Below are 17,083 nucleotides of genomic sequence, written 5' to 3'. Positions count from 1 at the left end.
TCCGCTATGGGGAGAGAGAGCAGAAAGGGGAAGGAGACAAGTCGAAGCGGCCTAGTCTTTTCAGAGACAGAGCGAATGTGTACATTGAGTGCCGAAAGTGAAATGAGATAGATGATGAATTTGCTTGATTCATTAGCATGATGAATGAGCGAGTGTTATCAGGCAGAGAGCAGAATCAGAGGCTGAATGATGTGTGTGTTAGGGATGCTAGAAAGAGAGTCAGGCCCTCAGGTCGTTGACATTTAGAAACCCCAGAGACCGGGCTGCCCTAGAGCCCAAAACACAGCGCAGGGAGTCAAATGCACATGCACACACATCATCCTCAAACTTTATCAGGGGATCCAGTTTTTAACATCATTCACACATAATTTAATAGGGAAAAAATATGCTTCTAAATTAGGGGTTTTCAAACTGGGGTCGGGGGACCCCCAGGGGGCCGCAAGGGAATGCTAGGGGGTCCATGGAAAAGTTTAGAGAAAAGCAATTTAAAAAATGTAAGTAAATAATAAATGAACAATAAAAAATAAGATTACACTAAATAAAATGTTTTAAATAATACATAAACAGTTTAGTACTACACTGATTTTCTGCTTGGTGTATTTGTGGTGAAATTTTATTACATAGATCAAACAAGACAAGTCTTTAAACAAACTACTTAATTTTTCTGTCTGTTGAAAGAAAATTTGCACAAAGTAGTATTTCTCTAGTCATTTTTGTGTGTAGTTGAAGTTTCCTTTGCAATACTTCTTTCTTAAACATTATAATACTGAGTGTATGCTTTACTTAGAAGCATCTAAGTAAATAATACAATAAATATTGTGTAGACACCATATCTACATAATAGAAGTAATGCTTCACCTGAACAGAGACGTCAATACTTGGTACACAATACACAATGTCGGTAACATTCGATGGATCGTTTTTGAGTATGAATGTGTCATTTTAAAATGAACTCCATATGTCACAAAATGGCAAGTTTCTAACCCTAACAACAAAAGCAATGTTAAAACAGTGTAAATACAGCTAGAAAACAGCAAAAAAATCAGTTATTCAAGGCCCAGTGCATGATGGTAACACCAATTTCAGAAAGGTTGAGTAGGTTTTACTTATTTTTTTAACATTGATAAGCTTCAATTGAGTACTAATATAGAATTTACTTTGTTTTTCTATTCAGTAGTGAAAGGAAATGACATGACATTCCCACCTCATTATTTTTTTATTTTTATTTTACATTTCCAAGAACTTTGCACTTTTATTAAAAGATCTGGATTCTAAATTTCCTTTTAAAATCATTTTACACATTCTTATTTGCCATCGACCCATTCACTCTCCCTCTGTCTCCCTTTTTTCCTCTGACGCTATTGGAGGATTATAAATCAAGGTAATCGGGGACTGTTTAATTTCAGTGTAAAAAATGTAAAATAAATAAACTACACCGCGTTCCAAATTATTATGCGTGTGACATATCAGTAAGATTTCAGTATAATAAACATTCAGATTTTAGTTTTTCTGAGAAAATGTTTGTTTGTTTATTTATCCATGTCTTTTTAGATACCTGGTATCAATCTCAGACAAAATAATTTGCCAGGTCTATGGAAACCCTACTTAGAGGTTGTTCCACATTATTAAGCAAGTCAGAGTTCTCATGCAATATGGGGAGGAAGAAAGATCTTTCTGAAGATGAAAAGCATGAAATGGTACAATGTTGTGCAAAAGGCATGAAAACAACTAATATTGTGTGAAAACTGAATGGAGAGTATTGAATTATCATAAGATTTGTGAGTGATTTAGAGCACAGCAGAACTCGGTCAGATAAAGGCTTATTAATGAAAATTCTTGTCAAAAAAATTAATTGTATTAAAAGGGCAGCTATAAAAAAAGCCAGTGTTGAGCAGCAAACAGGGATTTGAAGGTGCTGGTGTCTCTGGAGTCTCAAGAAACTCTCCATGCAGGCTGGCAGTTGTGCGTAAAGATGCATTTTAGCCACCACTAACCAAACCTCACAAAGAGAAGCATTTACAGTGGGTGTCGCCAGATTAGTCGCCAGATTAATTGTCTGAAGAAGAGCCTGCCTGAAGAAGATAGCCGGGGGCATTGCAGGCCGACACGGCTCGTTCCCCTCTCAGGGAACCGGGTTACATACGTAACCTGAGATGTTCCCTTTTGAATAGAATTCAGTGCCACATCATGGCTTGACGCTATGGAGACTTTAATGCCAACGCCACCACGCCACTGGACAATGCCTGCCCCACAAAGTTGTTTCAGCACAGACAATTGTGAGTGTGGGATTAGATCAGATTAACCCTGAAGGATCTGAGACCCTGGGGTTGAATCCATTTCCAGACTGTAAAACCTGATGAATGTGTGTAGAGAGAACCAGTCTGCCGCAGCACAAACATCTTGCAATGGTGCACCGCTAGCAAGAGCTCTAGAAGACACAATACTCCTAGTGCAGTGGGCCCTAACTCCTGGAGGTGAAGCCATTCCGTGCGCCTCATTGGAGAGGGAGATCGCGTAAATGATCCAGTGCGAGATCCAGTGCGAGATGCACTTCTTGGTGACCTCATTGCTTCTATTGCAGCCACCAAAGCAGACCAGGAGCTGAAAGGACTTACGCCACTGTCCTGAGCGGTGGACATAGATCCTCAAAGCACGGACTGGACATAACAAGTGCAGACTTTCTTGCTATTGCGTCTCATGAGGCAGAAAGCCGGCAAAATAACTGGCTGACCAGCCATAGATGGAACAGATTCCGTGGCTTGTCATTTTTGTCAGGCCACTCTAGATTGAGCTTGTCCACAGCACAAGTCCTTGAGCATCTCCTCAAATACAACTGACTGAGAGGGCTGCTCTGCTGATGCACCCACCTGTCTATCTGCATCCAACACCTCAGAATTAGATACAGATATCATGAGTTCCTTGTTCTAGTCCGAAAATATCGCAGAGCGAGATTCAGGATCCAGAACGGGGTGAAATTTAATCTCCACATGCTCCGATCCCGTTTGGCTAATGAGAGCCAAGCTCCTGCACTCTGTGGCTTGGGTCCCATGGCCGTAGAGGCGGCTCTGCGACTTCGGTCATGCCGTTCGCAGGTAGAGTTGGTGGAGAGGGTGAGAAAAAACCTGTCAACCACCTGTCTCTCGCTCCTTGTCCACCAACTCTACCTGCGAACCTCATGACCGAAATCACAGAGGTGGCTCGGGACCCAAGCCATGGGGTGCAGGAGCTTGGCTCTCATCAGCCAAGTGGGATCGAGCTTGCAGAGATGAATCTTGTCGCAATGAGCGCAGTCAGTCCCCTCTAGTGGAATATACAGGGGTGTGATTCTTCCGGCTTTTCCGACCTGAAAATGATGCTCTCGTAAATCATGCAAAAAAAAAAAGGGGGGGGGGGGGAGTTGCGGCGGTTGCGATGGGTCGAGTATTGGTAAACATAATGACCGCTCACCGCTGTCAACGTTTTTTGTGCCTCTGATTCATGTCGTCATGTCACTCCGCAAGTAGTCCAATCATTTGTCACGATTGAAGTTCAAAGTGTACGCGCACCGTTATGAATGCGCACACAGTGAGGGAAAAAATCGCGCCATGATCTTGCAAAGCAACGCGCAGAGAGACCAGACAGTGTACAGACTAGTGAGTTTTTGTGACAATTGTGAGGGAAATACACAATTTATACCCATAAACTGTGTAGTCAGCCGTTCTCCCTCCGATCTGCACCGTGTGAATTGTAAACGCAGGCAGGTCAGTGAGTTACAGGGCGCTCCGTGTCTCCGTCCAGTTTAGGCTAGTAACTAATAGGCCTATGCTGTTATATAGTTTATAGGGGTGTGATGAGCGAGACTAAAGTGTGACGAGATTTCTCGTCGAGGCGAAAAGTAGTCTGTGATGTTGCCATGACAGAGTGTTAGGATGATTAGGAAAGAATATGCCACCGCTACGTTTACATTACGCCTCCACTGTCGTTTTGCTTTGTATTTAAATAAAAAAAACATTTAATTCAGTTGGATAACGGTCGCCACCGCTCCACATTCACAGAGTATGCGCGATCACGAAAGTGAAAGTAAACGCGAGCGCGCATTCAAACGCGATTTCAATACCCTGCATTTTGAAAGCGGCTCCCTGACGAATACAGATATCTCTCAATATGAAAGCTATTTTAGGCTGGGCAGTGTAGTTGTAACCATCTCTTAGCTCTGTATCAAAGAAAAATTTGGTCTTATTTGCACTTTGAATATTGAGAGAGTGCGATTATGGTTGCATTTATTGTAAAGTGTTAGCATAAAAATGAATAACAGGTTTCTCTTAATCTTATTAAGCACAAACAGTAAGGTTTCATTTGTTAACATTAGTTAATGCACTGTGAACTATCATGAACTAACAATGAATTACTATTTTTATTAACTAACATAAACAAAGATGAATAAATACTGCAGCAAAGATATTGCTCATTGTTAGTTGATGTTGGTTAATACATTAATGTTAATAAATGAGATCTTATTGTAAAGTGTTACCATTTTTATTTATACTGTTTTTATTATATGATCGGTTTGTGGAAAAGAGTTCAGTTAGGAGGTCAAAAGTTGTAGAAGCTCATAAATCATGTACAGTAAGGTCTGAAGAGACTGAAATCATACAGGAAAGAAGTCAGTCAGTTGAGTTAGTGGCAAAACCTTTTACAGTACTAACTTGAGTATTGTTGTCTTTTACCGCATATGATAATTCATACTCAGAAAGTAGAACTGAAATGACATTCATTACAAGATGATTAGTTAAAACATTTCAAATACACCTGCAGAATATTTTTTCTAGTCGTGTATTTCGCTATCTTGTCTCATCTCGTGAACTCAATCTCGAGTCGTCTCGTGAGATACCTGTCTCGTCACACCCCTAATAGTTTATATAGAATTAAGTTAGCATTAGCAGAGTTGTCTGTTTTGCAGCACTGAGCAGTTATTTTACATAACTTTATCATAAAAAAAAACAGTACAAAAACAAGCCACGCCCCTCCACAAGCCCCTCCCCCATAACAAAGCCCCGCCCCCATGGTAAGTGCACCGTATAGTTTCCTGCTTTTTTGTCCTTTGCCAATCACACCTATGAATATATCGTGGGCACAGCGTCACACATTTCCTGAACTTATTTCCCTACATGGTGGAATCTAACTCCTATCTTTGTCAAACACACACTAAAAGCAGCAAATACAAGCTCACACATGCGGGTTCTGAAGACAAAGAAGCTGGCGACAAACTGGCATTGCGTTTATTTATGGTTTCAGTGATGTACTACATTATGATGCTATGTCATCACGCTCAACCTATCACTGATTGGTGTGTGTAAGCATGCTTTAGACGGCTCACGCGGAGCGTTCCCATAATGTCAAGCCATGGCACGCTGTTGAGTTCCATTCGAAAGGGAACAAATATTTTAAAATTATATTTTACACATTTATAATAATAATTATAATTTGGGTATTAGTAAAAATTGGTTCTTTATACATGAAATTATATAGCTGCCTTTTAAATTTTAGGGTCACTCTTACAAGGATGATCGTATTTGGGGGTCCGTAGCATCAAAAGATCAAACTCCTGTTCTAAATTACAATAATAATAATAATAATAACAAATCCTTAAGAGCATCATAAGCAGTTATAAATGAGCATAATGTGCTGTTTATGGCCTGTTGCCATTTTTTGAGAGCATTGAATACAATTAAGATAAAATTAATCTATGCTTCAATGACTTCTGGCTTTTCACATTGTCGTTATTAGTGGCAGATTTATTGTTTTCTTATTTGAAAAACATTCTAAGCTTGTGGTCACTGGCTGCTAATATTGAAAATTATAAGATGTGTTTATGTCCTCCACTAAGTGTTGAAGCTCTGTTGTTGCATATGTTTCTATCTCCTCCTCCTGCAGCTGATCAGTACTCTAAAGTAAAGCACAGGATTTTTTTTTGACTGTCGCTTGTCATCTTTACCGCTAATTATATAGAGAAGTATGGAGATTTGGATCATTAGCAATGCTAATAGTAGCATCCAGTGAAACAGACACACCTGGATTGGGGTGAGACAGCTGGGGTAGGTATGGATTATAGACACAGGTGCACTATTCAACAAGCCTGCCAGCATTAGACGAATGTTAAAGTATGCACTTTAAACTAAACAAAGATGCTAAAACTGGTCCCTTTTCACGCCTCGTAACATCAGGGTGAAGTTCAAAGTTCTCATAGGGTTTATCACTGGATTTTAATGCATATTCAGATATGTGTTAACATCCGTTATGGGTAAGTTTGATATGACTTTTCTATATTTAAATAAGATGCATTCATCTAAATTATTTATTTTTTATTCTTGTGTTATCTATTTTGTTCTCAGATCTTGACACATGCGTGTAAACAGGAAAAATACATCTTATTTGATGCACTTTTCAAATGTGGTTCTAAATTTAATATATATATGTACACTACTGTTCAAAAGTTTGAGGTCAGTAAGATTTTTTTAGTTAATTTGTATATAGTTATATAAAGATTTATATTTCAAATAAATGTTGTTCTTTTGAACTTTCTATTCATCAAATAATCCTGAAAAAAAAGTATCATAGTTTCCACAAAATGTTAAGAAGCACAACTGTTTTCAACATTGATGATAATAAGAAATCTTTCTTGAGCACCAAATTATTATACACATTTCTGAAGGATCATGTGACACTGAAGACTGAATGGTAGTCTATTTAAACCACATTTGACAGTAGTGTTGAACTGTAACTTTTGAATGGTAGTAAATGTGATATTTGGTCTGATCTAAACACTCATGTCCGGTTATCATCTTTATTATTGTTATTAGTATTTTTAATTAATTTTTTTTTTTTTTTTTTTTTTTTACAGGACAGATAAAAAAAAAAGTATCTGGTCTGAAATCATCACTTGGAGGCTAACGGAAATTGAGTGGGTCTGAGTCATGGAGGAATGCAAAGATAAAGTGTTTTACAGTGATTTCCATTGTAAGTATATTATTATTATTTCTTCTTTTTTTAATCAAAAGCTGTATTAGAGATTAGTGTACTGTTTTTTTTTTTTTTTTTTTTTTTTTGCATTTCTATAATATTTATTGACATCTTATGATATTTATAAAAACAACAAAATGCTAAATAAATATTTGGTGACGTTCATGTTAAAAACTTGAGTATTGCTTCTAAAAAGCAAACTAATGACACTAGATAATGCTGCATTAGAGATTATTGTGGAGTTTATTTTTTATTTATTTAAATTGCACTTGTTCTAAGAAATATCAAATGTCGGTTAAATAAGAACGTGCAAAATAATTTAATATTTAGTGAAGTTCATGTTAAACACTTATTAGTGTTGCTACCAAAAAGTGATCTAATGACACTGGATAGTGCTACATTAGAGACAGTTTTACAATTTAATTTAATTTTGTTATGCATTTGTATATATACGATATTTCTAAGAACAAAATGCTAAATATTTTAATATTTGGTGAGGTTTGTGTTAAACGCTTGTGAGTATTGCTACTAAAAAGCTAACTAATGACAGTGCCATGTTAGAGATACAGTTGTACAATATATCTTTTTTTGTGTGTGTAATGTATTTGTCAACATCTTATGATATTTCTAAGAACAAGAAAATGCAAAATAATTTAATATTTGGTGACATTAATGCTAAACAGTATTGCTACTAAGAAGCTAACTAATGACACTATATAGTGCTGTTGTCAGCCTAGTGGGTCTTTGCAGGATATTAATGCAAATACAGTTGGTTATATCTTAAGTGAATGTACACAGTCGGGAAATGAAATATACACGTCAAAATATATGATCTGTGCATTAGGCCTTAGCTTAAATGCAGGCAAAGTGAATTGTGACAGTTTTTTACGTCTTGCAGAAAGGCAGTTTGACAAACAACAGGTCTCAGAGGAGCTGCATATGCCGAGCTGCGGTGCACATGCAGGCCTACCTGCACAAGTGGCTGGGTAGAGACTTCTTTCACTAGTAGCAGGGCACAACCAGTGTCTGTTTACAGTAATGGCTCTTTTATGGTGGCAGGATGCTGGCTGCAGCAGTCAGGGCCAGGGGCACTACTCTCTCTCTCTGTCTCTCTCTCTGTCTCTCTCTTTTTCTCTCTCCCTTTCTCTTTCTCTTTTTCTTCTTCAATGATAAATGGTCCTATCGCTGGTTTAAATTATTTCCTACAGATCTCATTTAGGGCCTTGAAGAAGAGATCCACCCTGTTTATTCATTTCACATTTGCACCCTGCTTCAATATCTTTGTCTATGCCTGCAAAGAACCCCCCCCCCCCACCTCGATTCTCAAGAAAAGGAGGGGAAAAAAGCAATTTGCCCAATGTACATAAAATGATGCTCTCACAGTTTTGATAACCTGCATAAATTATAAAGCGTAATTAAATATTATACCCTGTGAGTTGCCAAGGAGAAAGACAGAACGAGGGAGAGACAGATAGAAAGAGAAGATGAATGGAGGAAAAACAGGAGGTTTGAAAATAAGGAAGGGGAAAAAATAGAGGCGAGAGAGACGGCTGTGTGTAGTGTGTTCTTCTAATAATTGTTCTTATTGATTCTTCCTTAAGGTGAAATGGTTTAAAGATAACAATAGCAGGGAAGGTAAGAACAGATATCAGAGCGTGGCGCCGTGGCTTTGTTTGGCTCACATAAATCAGAGGGGCTTTTGGCATTGTGAAATTGCCGCAGAGGTGGCCCATATATTTAAATGGAGTATTAAAAATTTAAATTGTTCAGCACATGGAAGGCGTGGATGTGTCTCTTGCGAGCACACGATTGACCCAAAAATATATTCAAATTACCACAGCTAAACAGCATCTGCTCCACCCAGAGTGTGTGTGTGTGTGTGTGTGTGTGTGTGTGTGTGATGCGCGTTTTTGTTTGTGCGGGGGAAAGAGAGCGTGAATGAACTCTTTAAGCGTAAAAAAAAAAAAACATCCTGAGCTCAGCAAAGAAGAATCACTGATTCAGAGATATGTTCTGGTGACTTTTCAGTTCTGTCTAAGATTACAGGCTACAGGGAGGCGACCTACAAGTTGTTGTTGCGGTAGATTACAGCTTACGAAGGAAATTCTGAGTGAGTTTTGCATGAAAAATGCACATTATATAACATATAGTAGTCCTTATAATAGCTCAACTAGTAGAGGTTGCTTTGTATATACACTACTGTTCAAAATTTTGGGGTCAGTTAAGGTTTTTTTTTTTAGTTAGTAAATTAATACTTTTATTCAGTAAGGATGCAGTAAGTTAATCAAAACTGACAAGAAAAACATATATTTCACATAAATTCTGTTATTTTGCAGTTCTTTTTAACTTTCTATTCTATTAGTATTTCACAATATTACTGTTTTTACTGTATTTGATTAAGTAAATGCAGCCTTGGTGAGCATAAAAGACTTCTTTCAAAAAAATATTTTTTTTCTTACCAACGCCAAAATTTTGAATGGCATTGTAATTGTCTGCCAGCTGGTAAATGTAAAAGTATCAGCCTGGCTCATAAATATTAATTGGATGATGTAACATTAGCCTAATAGTCGCAACTTATTTGCTGAAAAGCAGGTATGTGGTTATATTAGAATTACTGATAACATTGACTGCTGATGCAAACAGTTGGCAGAAGCTTTTATCTGGCTAGGATATTTTTCTCCGGACTGTGGCAAAGCAAAACTAAGCTTAATAAGCTTAAAATAATTATTATTGCCCAAAAAGTGGAGTTAGAAATGTCTAAGCATTAATGCCCCATAGCACTGCACCAATCAGAGGTGGCATTAATAGCTGGTTGGAGTAAAGAAAGATGACATGGTTCTCTCTCTGTGGATTGTCCTCGACTCCTGCCAGCGATCTCCTGCCATCATGGTTTCCCACATTTAACACCCAGCTCACAAGCCAGGATGTGTGGGTGTCCATCCACGTCACTGTGTGAGAGTATGTGTTTTCTGTAAGGGTGACGTGGGGAAAAGCAGTGAGTAACAGTGTGTAATATGGTTTTGTAGATGCATGAATCTGCTCCGTGGGTGTGTGTGACAAAAGATGTCCAGACGTGTTTACAGTGTGCCTCAAAAAATATGTTTGCCATTAGAGGATGCTTTATCTTTGGGTGAAATGCTTTAAAAACTGTAATCCTGTAAAATGTAAATTACTCTCAGTGAAATCATCTTTTACTCACCCTCATGTCTTTCCAAATTTATATGACTACCTGTCTTCAAAGAACACAAAAGGAGAAATTGAGCACAGTGTATCCGATTTTATTTTCCATTCAGCGAATATGAATGATGTCAGACACTATAAGGTTAAAATAATATGACTTGTGTGCTATATTCCAAGACATTGCTTTTAATCAGGAAGTGTCTAAAATATAAGTATACACTGTAAAAAAAAAAAAAAAAAAAAAAAGGTAAAAAAACAGCAGCTGTGGTTGCCAGAACTTTACTGTAAAAATACAGTAGCAATGTTTTAGGTTTTACGGGACTGCACTTAGTTTACCATCTATTTTACAGTTCAAAACCATATAAATTTAAAGGTTTATATTGTAATCATTAATGTTCATAACTGTTCATTTTACACTTTAAAAAAATCTGTTAAATTTACGGTAAAAATCTTATATAAAATATTTCATTAACTGATATAATATATAATAATAATAATAATAATAATAATAATTTACCAACCTATTTGAAGTACTAATCTGTTTTGTACCTTTGTAATACACTGTAAAAAAAAACCAAAAAAACAAATTATGTAGTTTTTACAAAATAATTTTGGCAGCTGTGGTTGCCAGAATAATTTTGTAAAAAAAAAAAAAAAAAAAAAAAATACAGAAAAACTGTAAACACATTTACAGAACAAACTGTAAATTTTACAGTATAAAACTGCAATTTACAAACAGGACAATTTGAATGTAAACCAGTAAATTCAACAATGCACACTACTAAAATCTGTTTTGTACCTTTAACATATGACAACCTATGAGTTCATCACAAGTAGCTTTTTCACAATCTGAAGTATATACTAATATAAAGAAGGTGCACAGAGTCATTCATGCAAATGCAAAACACCATCATGGTAACCCACAACACTTACATAATGCAATAAACATTCATTAAACAACAGAAGATGTAACATAAAACCCTAATGTGCATAACTGATAACAAAAACTATCAAGAAATATGATTATTTAAACAAAATACTTTCAAATGTGGACTGTCACACATGGAATTGTGGGAATATCAGTTTACAGTTTTTGACTGTAAAATATACATTGACTTGTTCTTTATTACTTCTAAAAATTTTAACATTTACAGCATTTTACTGTCAAAATTACATAAAATGTCTGGTAAGAGCTTTTACAGTTTATAGTACGGGAACTTACTGTTAACCTATTTACAATTTAGCGTTTTTACAAAATTTTACCTTTAAAATCACATTCATTTTTTACAGTGTACACTGACAACCACCAAACACAGTGGTGATAAGAGTCACATGATGAATCAAAGTTCATCACAAGCAGCTTTTCCACAAACTGAGAAGGACATATATATATATAGAAGGTGCACACATTGTCATTCACAGAAACACTAAACACCGAGTTTTTGTCCTAACCAGCCGCGACGGTGACACGGTTCTGTTTCTCCACGAAGTCGCGGCTGGAACAGCAACACAAAGTATGACAATGATAATATCAGGTACTGTTTATGTGCTTTATTTAATGTTAAAAGCGTCTAATGTGAGTTTGAATATCATTCTGTGTTCTTTTTAGCTGTGATGAAAACAACGCTGGCTATTAGGTTGTTTGCACATGACGTCACAGCAGCAGCGCGAATGAGTCTGGAGGGCAGGGAGTGATTTTTCTATATAGGAATCCTATCAAAAACTCAAAATTTTTATGTTTTGCGTTGTTTATGGTTGCTCAAATTGATAAAATCGAGAACCCAGAAGGTGTTTATGTCGTTTACATAACTTATACCATTTTTAATAACTTATATCGTTTTTTTTTTTTACTTTAAAAGGTGTCGCCTTTAATAGCGTTTTGCGTCTGCTGATACTGAAATGAATATGGATACCTGCTTACCTTATTTGTTTTTGACTTGGTTAAATATCCAAATTCTTCATGGTATCGTTTGCAGGGAAGAGAAGATATTTTATCCCATTGAATGATAATTTGGTGTTTTCACTTCAGTTTTGTAGTAGTCCGTTCACAATGTTGATCTGGTTACCATGAGAACAGTGTCACGCCCTGCTGCTTCAGCCATCATGTGGTAGAAAATGTCCAAATAAAAAAATGTTTAACAAGCTGACATTATTTGATTCAACAACAAAGACAACACTTTCAAAAACACTCAGCTATGTGATTATTTTATTGAGTGATAGGGAGTGGGTTAAATTAGTGACATTATTAGATTTGATATACGGCTTCTTCCCATCACCTCCTCAACCTGCTTCCCTTAGTATGTTTTTACACGTATAAAAGGCAACAATTGTATTACACCGTTCAGTTTTTTCTTTGAACGATGATATGAGCTCCTGTTGCAATTCTCGATTCAGCATAAATGACCTACAATTGCGACATTTTTCACAATCGCTACACAAAATCAAAAATGCTGCCCCTAACTTCATTAGCAGAAAGGCAGCATGATATAAACAAACCCAGACTAGAACTGAACATGGTGTGACGGCAGCTTCACATTCTACCTCCTCGATGGCAGGAAAGTCTTTCAATTCAGTGGAAAAGTCAATCTTCTTCATAACATAAAGATCACGTCCACGTTGTGATTTTCTGTTTATACCTTTCTAAACCAGCATAGAAAGGACTTTTCTCCATCTCTTCCATTCTAATTTTCACTGCTTTCCCTCCACCGGTATTTCGTGTGTCACCAGAACCACATGATTGCAAACCTATTTACCTCAGATTTTAAAAATAAATAAATGGGCAAAAGAATATATATAAATTTTAACCCATTTAATAGTGTCTGCTGTGCTCTTGCCATGAGAGGCCGCCCACACTCTCTTTTGATTAGCTTTGGTTTTTGATTGATTTTATCGCTTCTCATTGTCGCGTCGTGTCTAGTGTGGACAGTCAAATGGCTTGTCGCTGGAATCTTATCACATCGCATGTAGTTAGGACACGGTGTTAGATGTAACATAAAACTCTAATGTAACTGATAAGAAAAAAACTAAGAAGAAACAAAGTTATTTCAACGAAAATACATCAGATGTGAAGTGTCACACAGGGAATTGTGGGAATGTCAATTTACGATTTTTCACTGTAAATTATACAATGACTTGTTATTTTTCACTTCCATAAACTGTAAATTTAATGGTATTTTACCGTAAAATTACATTAAATGTACCGTTAGATCTATTGCAGTTATTCGCCGTATATAGTACAGAAACTTTCTGTAAACCAATTAACTGTTTTTCACCATAGCATTTTTACAGTGTTTTACCGTTAAATTCACAGCCATTTTTTACAGTGAGTTATTCACTAAAAAATTGCAATTTTATGGAACAGAAAATCATGTGGGTTTAGGACAACAGGAGTTTAAGTAAATTATGTCATGTGACTTGTCAGAGCACATGCACTAACCGCTTGACCTCTGATCCAACACTGTATGATTTTAAGTTTAATTTTAACTCATGGAGTTCAATTACAGTCAGCAGGAACCATTCAACTAGAGAAGCACTAAGGCGCTTTCAAAAGGGTTTTTATTACTGTGTACATTAAGTCTGGCCTACACTGTAAAAAATGACCGTGATTTTAACAGTAAAAGACTGTAAAAATGCTGCGGTGAAAAACTGTTGATTGGTTTACAGAAAGTTTCCGTACTATATACGGTGAATAACTGTAATAGATCTAATGGTACATTTAATGTAATTTTACGGTAAAATACCGTTAAATTCACAGTTTTTGGAAGTGAAAAATAACAATTCATTGTAAAATTTACAGTGAAAAACCGTATATTGACATTCCCACAATTCCCTGCGTGATACTTCACTTTGATATATTTTTGTTGAAATAACTGTTTCTTCTTAGTTTTTCTCATTTTTTTCTAATCAGTTATGTACATTAGGGTTTTATGTTACATCTAATGTTGTTAAATTAATGTTTATTGCATTTTTAAAATTTCATGCCTGTTACCATGATGGTGTTTAGTGTGTGTGTGAATGACACTGTGTGCACCTATATATTAGTATTGTGCTTCTCAGCTTGTGGAAAAGCTGCTTGTGATGAATTTTGATTCATCATGTGACTCTCATCACCACTGTGTTTGGTGACTGTCAGTGTATTATAAAGGTACAAAACAGATATTAGTACTTCATTAGGTTAGTAAATTAACATTATATCAGTTAATGAAATACGTTATTTTACCGTAAATTTAACAGATTTAAAATGTAAAATTCACATGTAACTCCGTAAGTATGTTTACGGTTTGATGTCATTTTTACAGTATTGTTCTGGTAACCACAGCTGCCGATATTTTTCCGTAGAAACAACGGGATTTTTTTTTACAGTGTATAGTTCTTGGTTACAATATTATGCATTTAAGTCAACAATGAATGGAACACACCATAATTTTCTTGTACAGTGTTCTCATTGGGTCAGCTGTTGCACAAGAAGTTGAATGTGCTTAAAACTCTGTATTTAGTATTCAATACTCTTGCAGGCGGTCAAGAATACAGGGCACCAACGTACACTACTGTTCAAAAGTTTATGATCAGTATTATTATTTATTTTTGTTAAATAAATAAGTACATTCTATTCAGCAAGGATACATAAAATTGACTAAAGTGACAGTAAAGACATTTATAATGTCAAAAAAATAAAAAAATCAATTTCAAATAAGTTCAATTTTTTACTTTATTTTCTTTAAAGAAAACAAATGATAATTTTCCACAAAAATGTTAAGCAGCACATCTGTTTTCAACATTGATAATGTTAAGAAATGTTTCTTGAGCACCAAATCAACATATTAGAATAATTTCTGAAGGATCATGTGACACTGAAGACTGGAGTAATGAGCGTAAGTGAGGTCTTTTAAAAACAAAAAAACCTTACCAATTTGAATGGTACTGTAATTTTCTCCCCCTATTTATTACATTATTTTTTTTATTTTTTTCTTATTATTTGTAATATGTAAGTGGTTAGAACTTTTGTTAACCAAAGCAAATTCACACAAGGCAATGCCATAGAAAAGCTGATGATATTCTCCTGTCTTCTGTGCGTTTATTCAAATTTTACAGACGGGGGACTTTTTCCAGTTCAGCACCTCAAAACACTTCAGTGTGAGAAAAACACATTATGCCCGTGTTATTATACAATTCATCACCAATAATAGATTTGTTTACGGGGCCCTGACGCAATACGCTCACAGCGCTGCTTTTCCAAAATAATAATGATAATAGTAATAATAACCCAAATGCTGGGGAGAGGCTTGGGAGAGCATGTGCGTTCACCGAGGGGGAGGGGGGAGTGGGTTGGTGGAGAAGAGGGTACTGGGACATTTTCAAAGTGTGTTTAGAGAGCAGCTAGTGAGGCTTGATAGGGCCCAAAAAACCCTGTTTGGTTTGTGTAGCATAGTGATGAAATAGTGTAAGCTGGTAAAGGTTGTAGGTCCAAACCCCACTGGACTATCACTATTCCCTTGAGAAGGCATTAAACATCAGCGTGTTACAGGTAGACTGTTCCTGTAATGTACCCTTTTCACATTTCCTGGGTTCCCTGTCTTCATAGTTGGTCAACTTCTATAGCGGTGAATAGGAGACAACAGCAAATATAATTTTTGCAGTTGTATTTGCTCTAAAAGCAAAAGAAACATTCTGGGATAGCATACTCCCTCAGCCGTTGTATTAGAAACAAAATCGCTGCAGTGTTAATTTGTTTTTTGTCATTCACTATATTACTAAGGTAATATAACAAAGTGTAGCATTATAAATGTGTATTCATGTTTTTTTATTAAATGAAAATATTAAAAACTTGCTAGATTTGTGATTTTGTTAACTGTGGAAAGGTGTCATTATAGTGAAAGGTGTCATTATCCGTGAAAATGGTCTATATGTTCAGTGTTCATTTTTCATTTTAAATCATAGTTTTTGTCTTATGACGAAAATGTCCTAAATGTAATCACTATTTTATGATGGCGTGTTTATTAATTTCAATATTTATAATATTTGTACTATTATTTTTGTATGTATGTATGTATAAATTCTTTTTGTACATATGGGTCATTCCGTGTCAAAATCAACCAAATTTCGGAAACTTCTGGGACATTGGGGTCCCAATATCTATGGGACTGAACTATACAGGGCCTTGAAAATGTATGAAGATTCCTAAAGAAATGTTAATTAAGAATGAAAATCTAGAAGGATATTTAGATATCTTAAATACTTTTAGAGTTACAGGCATGCAAACTTTGGAAAAGGAATATTTATGGCACACGGACGTGTATGTTCTATGCAGCTGAGTTGATAGGAAAAACACAAGATACATTTCTAGTTTCAACATTATTCTTCAGATATTCCTCTTTAAAAGAAAAAACTATCAGTTATAGGCAAAGTGACCTACATTTGGTTTTTGACCACTGAAAAACGTGTACAATTTACCAATTTACTCATGGAGCCGCATTAACATGTCCATATCTCTGGGATTGAACCATCGAGGGCCTTTAAAATGAAGATACCAAAAGGAAAGTTTGTTAAGAACCAGTATCTAAAAGGATATTAAGATATCTTTAATACTTCTTGAGTTACAGGCATGCAAACTTGAGGCAAAAAACACAAGAAGTGTTTTTTTTTTTTTTTTTTCCATTTTTAAACGGTCACCGTTGGCATATACTGAAACAAAGATTGCTAAAGTCAACATATTTTACTAATAGGACCCCCCACCACTGCACATTTTACATGTCACCCTCATCTAACACACCTGATTCAAGTCATCAGCTAATTAGTAGAGACTGAAAGAGTTGAATTGGGTGTGTTAGATGAGGGAGAGATGCAAAATGTGCAGTGGTGGGGGGTCCCCAGGACAGGTTTGAGAACCACTGCTTTAGTTGAGTTG

General features: G+C 36.0%; 1 protein-coding gene across 6 annotated transcripts in view; it reads left to right on the top strand.

The window, feature by feature from the left end:
* Positions 1-17,083, top strand: part of znf536 (zinc finger protein 536) — a 353,575-nt gene that overhangs the window by 65,594 nt on the left and 270,898 nt on the right. For all 6 annotated transcript variants that reach the window (XR_007184222.1, XM_048185231.1, XM_048185229.1 and 3 more), the window contains one exon: positions 6,881-6,996. The gene's annotated coding sequence lies outside the window, so the exon portion shown is untranslated. The remainder of the gene's footprint in view (positions 1-6,880; positions 6,997-17,083) is intronic.

Source organism: Megalobrama amblycephala, linkage group LG3, assembly GCF_018812025.1.
Source record: "Megalobrama amblycephala isolate DHTTF-2021 linkage group LG3, ASM1881202v1, whole genome shotgun sequence".
Taxonomy (NCBI): domain Eukaryota; kingdom Metazoa; phylum Chordata; class Actinopteri; order Cypriniformes; family Xenocyprididae; genus Megalobrama; species Megalobrama amblycephala.
The sequence above is the reverse complement of the archived record's forward strand: the minus strand, read 5'-3'. Positions and strand labels throughout refer to the sequence as shown.